Genomic DNA, 9,318 nt, shown 5'->3' on the forward strand with positions numbered 1-9,318 from the left:
TTTTTATTATACTTTAGTTCTAGTACATGTGCATAACGTGCAGGTTGTTACATATGTATACTTAGTGCCATGTTGGTGTGCTGCACCCATCAACTCGTCAGCACCCATCAATTCATCATTTATATCAAGATAACTCCCCAATGCAATCCCTCCCTCCCCCTCCCCTCCCCCCTCCCCATGAGAGACCCACCCCAGTGTGTGTGTTTCCCCTTCCAGTCCAAGTATCTCAGTGTTTCACCGCCACATCCAGCATTTTTTTTTTTTTTTTGGTACACTTGGAGGTCTCGCTATGTTGCTGGTCTTAAACTCCTGACCTCAGTGGATCCTACTGCCTCAGCCTCCCTAAGTGCTGGGATTACAGGTGTGAGCCACCACACCAGGCCCAAGTGGCGTATTCTAAAATTTTTTGGAATCTAACCACTTTGAAAATGTATGGAGAGCTATAAATCATCTCCCCATAAACACATGGATGCATATACACAAAATTGTTGCACAGGATTTTGGGGACGTCATAAATTTCTGAGAGCTGGGTTAAGAACCTTAGGATTATAGATTCTGATTTATTTTTTCTTTTTTTTTTTTTTTTTTGAGACAGAGTCTCGCTTTGTCGTCCAGGCTGGAGTGCAGTGGTGTGATCTCGGCTCACTGCAAGCTCTGCCTCCCGGGTTCACGCCCTTCTCCTGCCTCAGCCTCCCGAGTAGCTGGGACTACAGGCGCCTGCCACCATGCCCGGATGATTTTTGTATTTTTAGTAGAGGCAGGGTTTCACTATAGCCAGGTTGGTCTCAATATCCTGACCTCATGATCTGCCCTCCTCGGCCTCCCAAAGTCTGGGATTACAGGTGTGAGCGACCGTGCCTGGCCCTAGATTCTGGTTTATTAAAGGAAATGTATTTCAAGTCAGAGCTTGTCATTTATTGCAAAGGAAAATAAAAACTTCTTTAAGAAAATCAAAAACACCCACATGATAAAATGAGGTCCTGCTTGGTTTTAAACTACTTGGTGACCACCATCAGTTGTTTTCTTGACCACAGGATGCACCTAATTCCTAACTATGAAAAAAGGTACAAACATTGTTTATTGGGCTTTTGGCTTCAGCCTTGAAACAATCGGATTCTCTCAAACTCAGGAATGTGAATCGCTGTTGGGTTGATGCAGCTGTTTCCATTCTAGAAATGGACCTGGAATCATGTACTTTTCACCCATGGAGAGTCCTTTGTGTAAAACTTGAAAAGGCAAGGTCCCAACTTCCCCATATGGGTGTTTCTTCCAGTAGAGGAATTACTCTAATGACTTCTTATGTGTGCAGTGGCTCACGCCTGTAATCCCAGCACTTTGGGAGGCCAAAGCAGGCGGATCACGAGGTCAGGAGTTTGTGACCAGCCTGGCCAACATAGTGAAACCCCATCTCTACTAAAAATACAAAAATTAGCCAGGCTTGGTGACATGTGCCTGTAGTCCCAGCTACTCAGGAGGCTGAGGCAGGAGAACTGCTTGAACTCGGGAGGTGGAAGTTGTGGTGAGCCGAGATCGCGCCACTGCACTCCAGCTCGGGCAAGAGAATGAGACTCCGTCTCAGAAAAAAAAAAAAAGAGGGATCTTCATGTTCCTGCCAATTTGCAAAACAAACAAACAAACAAACAAACAAACAAACAAACAAACAAACAAAAAAATTGGTATCTGTTAACCAGAGGCAATGAAAAGCACCTCCCAGGCTGCTGTAGTAAGTGGATCAGCAACTGTGGTGGGAGATTCCAACCCACGAGACCTGTGACTATGTCACGCAGCAAAAGGGCTTTGCCACAGGCCTTCGGAGGAGTATCCTGGGCTATCCAGGGAGGTCCAATCTAATCCCACGAGCCTCTAAGAGCATAGAACTGGCCAGGCGCGGTGGCTCACGCCTGTAATCTCCGCACTTTGGGAGACTAAGGCAGGTGGACCACGAGATCAAGAGATGGAGACCATCCTGGCTAAAATGGTGAAACCCCATCTCTTCTAAAAACCAAAAAATTAGTCAGGCGTCATGGCGGGCACCTGTAGTCCCAGCTACTCAGGAGACTGAAGCAGGAGAATCACTTGAACCCGGGAGGTAGAGGTTGCAATGAGCTGAGATCAGGCCACTGCACTCCAGCACGGGCAACAGTGCGAGACTCCATTTCAAAAAAATGTTTTTAAATAGGGCATAGAACTTTCTCTGAGTGGAAGAAGAGAAATGCACACAGGGGAACTGGAGAGCCTGACCAGGTCCCTGGCCTAGCTAGTCCTGAGCTGATGGGACCATGTGCAAAGACCAGATAGAGGCCTCAGGAGCTGAGGGCAGCCCCCAACAGATGGCCAGCAAGGGAACAGACACCTCAGTCCTGCAACCACAAGGAACTATATTTGGCCAAAAGCGCTTGGAAACAATTCTCCAGTGAGGAATGCAGCCCAGCCCACGTGGTGATTTTTGCCCAGTGACACCCATGTCAGACTTCTGCCCCAAAGAACTGTGAGATGATACAATTTCGAATTGTTTTAAGCCACTAAATATGTGGAAATGTGGTAAAGCAGCAACAGAAATGAATACAGTGATTTACGTAGAAATCCCCTACAAGAGTGTCTGGCACGGTGTTGACACCTGACAAGCGTTTCCTGATTTCCTTACATCGCAAGGCAGGGCTGGCCACACTCCATCCAAAACAACAGATGATAGACTTGTTCTGACAAAACAGATTCAGTGAATTATAAATGGCCCAGAACACCTACAGATTTTAGGTTTCAGGTAAGTGATTGCCTTTCCTTTCACTTAGAAACCTCCCAATGCTCATCTTACTGATAAACTCTAAGTACCAGGCAGGAGACTAAACACCAGACAAACCCAGCCCCAGATGCCCCGAGGGAGCCCATCCCAGCACTCACTCCGCTGCACTGAAATGATGTCCAGGTCAGTTTATCCCACTAGACCAAGAACTCCAGCTCTCCATGTGTGAGTCACCAGTGCTGCCTCTGCATCTCTGCCTCTACGACGGTGCTTCTGCACTTCACAGGAAATCTGTATCAATGTTTGTCAACACTATATATGACAGTGTAACTTAATATCTGCACAGAAAACATAAATTCTTTGAGGACCAAGGCGGGGTTTATTAGCCTTTATGCTCTCATTGCCACTGTCTGGGACATCAGAGGCACTCGGTAGAAGTTGGTGAAGAGAAAGAAAAGGCAGAGGAAGAGAGGAAAGCAGGACCAACACTGCAGACACAGATTCTGAGGTGGCTGGAGGAGAGGCAGGGCAGAGAAACTTCCTGGATGCTGGAATGGGGTTCACTGTGATACCTGCTGCTGGATTTCAAATGTCAAAGGTGATGCTTTGCTGACCTTGACCTCTGACTGCCCTTTAGCTTTCCCAACCTCAAGACAGGGCACTTAGAAACTGCAATGTCAAGAAATTATGCTTCATTAAAGCATGGGAATGTTATTTACATGGATGTTCATTACTGCATTTTTTACATGGGAATGTAAATAATTGAAGAGATTGTTAAAGACTAAATCATGCACATTCAATAACTTTGTAAAATATTAATGATAACTGAAACACAAATGTTGATGGTCCCCAAAAATGCTAAAATATAAAACAATACTGGCCAATTAAAGATAGAAAACAATCCTAATGAAGCTCCCCAACAGACACATTAAAACTTCTCTGTACATTAAACATTTGGGATTTCAAAGGAAAACCCAGATTCATTCCATTCTTAATACGGCGTTTAAAAAAAAAATCTTAGGTAATACAATATTTCATTTAAAATTTACAAAATTCCATTACATTCATGATTTCATTTCATCCTCAAAACAATCTCCTGAGTTAGGCAGAACAGGTATTACTAACAACTAACTCCATTTTACAGGTAAGGGAACTGAAGTTCACAAAGTACTTGGACTTAACAAAAGCTTTAATAGGGCCACATATCGAAACCAAATCCTCTGCTCAAAAGAACTAGAGTAAGTTATCTTTTACATATTATTCATACTTATATCCTGTCAACATCCAAAAATGTTTTGAGGTAGCCTGCAATAATAGACACCTATCCAATAAAAACATTAAAGTGAAAAACAGGTGGGAAAAAAAAACAGCAGGTGACATGGGAGACAGACGAAGGTAGATAGCAAAGACTGAGACTTAGAATCTAAGAAAACTTCCTGTCTGACCTTCCAGTTCCAGGGAGATGATACTAAAGGAAACAAGATGGTTTATAGACTCATCAACTGACAAAAGAGAGGTTGCATCAGTTCTGAACTATGAAACACTCCTGGCAGCCACAGCAAATCTCTAGGACAACATACCAATGGCATCAAAGCATGAGTATACTTCAGTGATAGAGCGAATTAAGTTCCCTGTTTGGGACCCAGGCCAGGGCTAGAGAAAAGAACTCTGAAATGTAGAGCTCAAAAATATATCCTCTGTTGGCTAGGTGCACTGGCTCACACCTGTAATCCCAGCACTCTGGAAGGCTGAGGCGGGCAGATCACGAAGTCAGGAGATGGAGACCATCCTGGCTAGCACAGTGAAATCCTGTTTCTACTAAAAATACAAAAAATTAGCCTGGCATGGTGGCAGGCGCCTATAGTTCCAGCTGCTTGGGAGGCTGAGGTAGGAGAATGGAGTGAACCCAGGAGGCGGAGCTTGCAGTGAGCCAAGATCCTGCCACTGCACTCCAGCATGGGCAACACAGCAAAACTCCATCTCCAAAAAAAATATATATATACACCCTCTGTCTTCTCCATACCCATGTGTCCCCTTCCGTGAGAGACTTCCTTTCATTTAATCCATATAAAAATCAAGCCTACTCTAAATGAAAAATACCTCAACACAGAAGCAGCATTAAGTAGTTAAGTTTTATTAAGACATTAATAAAATCTAGAAAACCATAAAGAAAATCTGGTCGCATTTTGAAGCCCTCTCCTAAGATCAGATTCCCCAAAAGAACAAAGTGCATGGGGCATATAACAAAGATCTTTTCCTAAACTAAGATAAGAATGCAAATCAAAATAAAGGCAAAATCCTACTGAGTGAAGCAAAAATTGTAATTCAGTAGCTCAAGACTTGACCAAATGGCTATTTTTAATCCCTATAATCATCCAAATAACTAGGAATAGCAGAGAAAATTGTGTCTCCTTTCTTCAGAGACACGTGGCTTTAAGAAACTCAAGCACATCAAATTCCCACCTTACCAAACAGATAAATTGGAAAGGAGCTTAGTATTTTATTTTTAAATTATTTATTTACCTTTTTATTTTTTAAAGAAAGGGTTTCATTCCGTCACACAGACTGCAGTGCAGTGGCATGATTATAGCTCACTGCAGCTTCTAATCTTGGGTTCAAGTGATCCTGACACCTCAGCCTCCCAAAGCACTGGCATTACAGGTGTAAACCACAGCACCCGGCCTCACTATTTTAAAGAATTAATTACCATATTCCTTAGAATTGTAGCTCCTTTATAGGTCATTCAACATGTGATGCAATTTTTTACAAGTGGTATTTTTTTTTTTTTTTTTTTTTGAGATGGAGTCTCACTCTGTCACCCAGGCTGGAGTGCAGTGGTGCAATCTCAGCTCACTGCAACCTCCACCTCCCGGGTTCAAGTGATTCTCCTGCCTCAGGCTCCCGAGTAGCTGGGACTACAGGCGTGTGCCACCACACTCAGCTAATTTTTTGTATTTTTAGTGGAGACAGAGTTTCACCGTATTAGCCAGGATGGTCTCCATCTTCTAACCTCGTGATCCGCCTGCCTTGCCCTCCCAAAGTGTTGGGATTACAGGTATGAGCCACCACACCCGGCCACAAGTGGCAGTTTTAAACTATGCTTCAAACCATTACACAAAGCCAAGTACAGCTACTCAAGGCACTCTCAAATTTCCATTTACTCCCATTTTACTCAACCAAATAAAATAAATTGGAACATATTTCACATGACACTTAAAAGATCAACAAAATGCTCCTGAAAAGTTCTGAGCTCAACAACTCCATTAATGAGAAAAAAACAAACCAACTGGATATAGGGAAGATGCTGCACATAAAACACAATTGTGAAGAAGATGCACGATATTGCCAAAAAGCTGCTTAAGGTTTCATCAGAGATACTTGTCCTTAACTCTGAGATCAAGTATATACTCATGTAACTAAACTCATTTAAAAGGAAACAAAGGGGAAGAAGAAAAAGAACTTCCACTTTAGAATCCACATTTTCAAAGGCCTCCATTATTTACACCATTGTGGGGAAGAGAATTTTTCTCTGCTATATTTGCTTGAAAGAATTAAAGGTGTAGGGCCAAAATTCTTGGAAATTATGTAGTTTAGGATCCTCAAAAGTGAGAAAAATGAAGCCCAGAAGAGAAGGCCTTCCAGGAAAATTCCAGAGCAGGAGGTAGACCCAGTACATTGTTTCTGTTTTTGTTCTGAGAGGAAGTCTCACTCTATGGCCGAGGCTGGAGTGCAGTGCAGCCATTTCACTCACTGCAACCTCCGTCTCCTGGGTTCAAGCTATTCTCCTGCCTCAGCCTCCTGAGTAGCTGCGACTACAGGCGCCCACCACCATGCCCAACTAATTTTTGTATTTTTAGTAGAGACAGGGTTTCACCATATTGGCCAGGTTGGTCTCGAACTCCTGACCTCAAGTGATCCGCCTGCTTAGACCTCCCAAAGTCCTGGGATTACAGGCGTGAGCCACCGCGCCCGGCCGACCTGTTAAGTTTTAATCAAGTACTCTGAACTATGCAACAAACCCTAGGAAGTAATAGAAAAAAAAATTAATCTAAAAACCCTCTGGAGAGTCAAAGAATTGCAGATTTAAAATAGCATGAATACTTGGATTCATGGTATTGAGAAAGGACCTCGCATTTACCCGCATGTACAAACTGCCTGCCCACCTCTATCAGAGCATTTTTCAAGCTGTGCTACAGTTAACTATGTACTGCCCAAAGCCAATCTGTCCCTGCAGATCATAAGCTCTTAAAGACCAGGACTTCAGGAGAACAAGCAAAACTTCAGAGAGAAGGGAGCCACCAAAACAGAGTTCATAGCAATGGGTCGGCAGGAGCTGATGTCTGGAGGTGCGCGGTAGCGTTGGGGTCTGGGACAGCGGAGGGCAGAGAAGGCAAAAGGGCCTGCATGACATGCTACAGGGCTAGGAGCCACAGCTGTGGTGATTAGTTCAGTTTTGTCTCGTATGCCTGTTACTTATACACCATCTCTTGTTCAGAAAGAACTTCAGGTTGAGTATTTGGACTCCTTGAGCCTTCTGCTGTTTGTCTCCGGGACGTTTAACACTCTTAAAAGGGGAAAACTGTCCAGTTCGATTTTGCTTCCTGGGACATTACAGATTTTTCAAAAGTTTGATGAAAGCATTCACTAAGGAGTGATTCCACTTTCTTTGGTGGCTGAGAAACACAGCGTCTGAGGGGCAGCATCAGGTCTTCCCATCAAGCTGAGGTCGGAGTCTCCCCACCCACGGACCTCACCCTCGCTCTCCCCTCATAAATCTGACCTCTAACTGTAACTGCCTTGGCCTCATCCGTGGGTGTGGATGCTCCTGCGTGAAACGCATTTTCCGGCCCGCCAAATTCTTGGGAGAGTTTCTTTCACTCGCCAAGCGCTGAGAGCTACAAAGTTCAATCTGGCTTTCCAGATTTTTTTTCTTCCCATTACTAACGGAAAAAATCAAGAAGCGCCGGGCAGAAGGGCCCTGCTCCCTCCAATCGGAGCCCAGCCCGGGGCCAGAGCAAGAAGCCAGGCGGTGGGACTCGCGGTGACAGCACCTCGCCCCCCGGGACCCGCCGGCCAGGGCAGAGGTCGGTGCGGCCGCTGCGCGACAGCTCCGGGCCCACGCCTCTCGCTTCCTTCCGCCGGGCAAGTGAGAGGATAAATCATGGGGCGGGGGCAGTGCGCCCCCACCAACCGCGCCCCCCGCGCACAGACCCCCACTACACGCGCGTCCCAGACGGGGTCGACCCAGACGAGCCACGGGGCGGCGCACAGCCCCACTAGCAGGGCGCAGGACCCACGCGCGCGGGTCCACGCAGCCACCTATATAGGTGACAAAACACTCAGGAAGCCGTCATGGGGGACCGGGAAAAAGCCCCCACCCAGAGTCAGGGATTCCCTCGTCCGAGGGTCCGCACAGTCCACTAGGTGGGTCTGGCGAAGCAGTCTCGCTGCGAGGGAGGGCGGGGAGGGCGGCGGAGCCTCCCACTCGAGGTGACCCGGACCCCGCCCCACGAGTGGGTCCTCGCAGGGCCCCCTCTGCCGCACGCGGGGACCAGCCACGCCGCGGGGGACCGGGCAGAAGCCAGCGCCCGGGTCCATGCAGTCCCCTCTGCGACAGACGCGGGGAGCTGGGGAGCAGTGGGGACCGGCCCCCACCCGCAGGGCGACCGGGACCCCCGCGCGGGCCCACGCGGTATCGCAGCAGGCGCGAAGCCCCGGGTGCCACCCGAGGCCGAGACAAAGCCCAGGCACAAGGACCCCGGATCCTGACCTCGGACCCTGCGGAGCCCAGCTCAGAGACGTCACGCCCGGGACAGAGACCCCCGCCCGGTCCGGAGACCCAGTCGCCAGTCGCGCCGTCTCACCTCAGGCCGCCGCCTCGCAGCGCTAGCTCCTCGCCGCGGCGCCTGGGCCAACTGGAGCGCAGCTGAGCAGCCAACAGAGCCGCAGCAGCCTCAACAATGGAGCCCCGGGGCGGGGCCGCCGCCGCCACTTCAGCCCGTGTTCCCCGCTCAGGATCCGGCTCGGATCAAGTAGCTGCAGCTGGCGCGGGCCTGCGGCCAGGAAACACACCGACCAGGTGCACACGGCGCCGCCGGCCGCCCGCCGCCCCGCCCCCAGCGGAGCCGGGCGCCCAGGGCCCGCCCCCCGGCCAATGGGGAGCGAGCCGTGCAGAGAGGGCGGGGCCTTAGGTAACAGAGGGAGGTTGGGTCGGGCGGCGCTGGGACTGGGCATGCGGGGTCTCGCGAGAGGACCGGAGCCAAGAGCTGGCCCGATCCTGGCCTCCTAGAAGACCCAGCTCAACGTCCACCTGGAGTCTGCTCTACAGGACACGCTCATCTCAAGCCCAGAACTCAGGCTTTTAGGCCAGAGAGCGAGAGACAGGCTTGCTTTACAAAAAGGGAAACTGAGGTCCAAGGAATAGGATTGCCTGCTGCCCAAAGTCACGTAGTCCCATTCACTCGTTCACCTTGTCATTCAGCAAACATTTGGAAGCACGTATGGTGGGCGTTAGGAGTGAAGTAGGGCCGGGCGCGGTGGCTCGCGCCTGTAATCCCAGCACTTTGTGGGGCCAAGGC

General features: G+C 48.4%; 1 pseudogene; it reads left to right on the forward strand.

Moving 5' to 3' along the window:
• Window positions 1–8,092: 8,092 nt before the first annotated feature.
• On the forward strand, window positions 8,093–9,029 carry LOC115900058 (annotated as a pseudogene).
• Window positions 9,030–9,318: the final 289 nt, after the last annotated feature.

The sequence above is a fragment of the Rhinopithecus roxellana genome, chromosome 10 (genome assembly GCF_007565055.1).
Source record: "Rhinopithecus roxellana isolate Shanxi Qingling chromosome 10, ASM756505v1, whole genome shotgun sequence".
NCBI lineage: Eukaryota > Metazoa > Chordata > Mammalia > Primates > Cercopithecidae > Rhinopithecus > Rhinopithecus roxellana.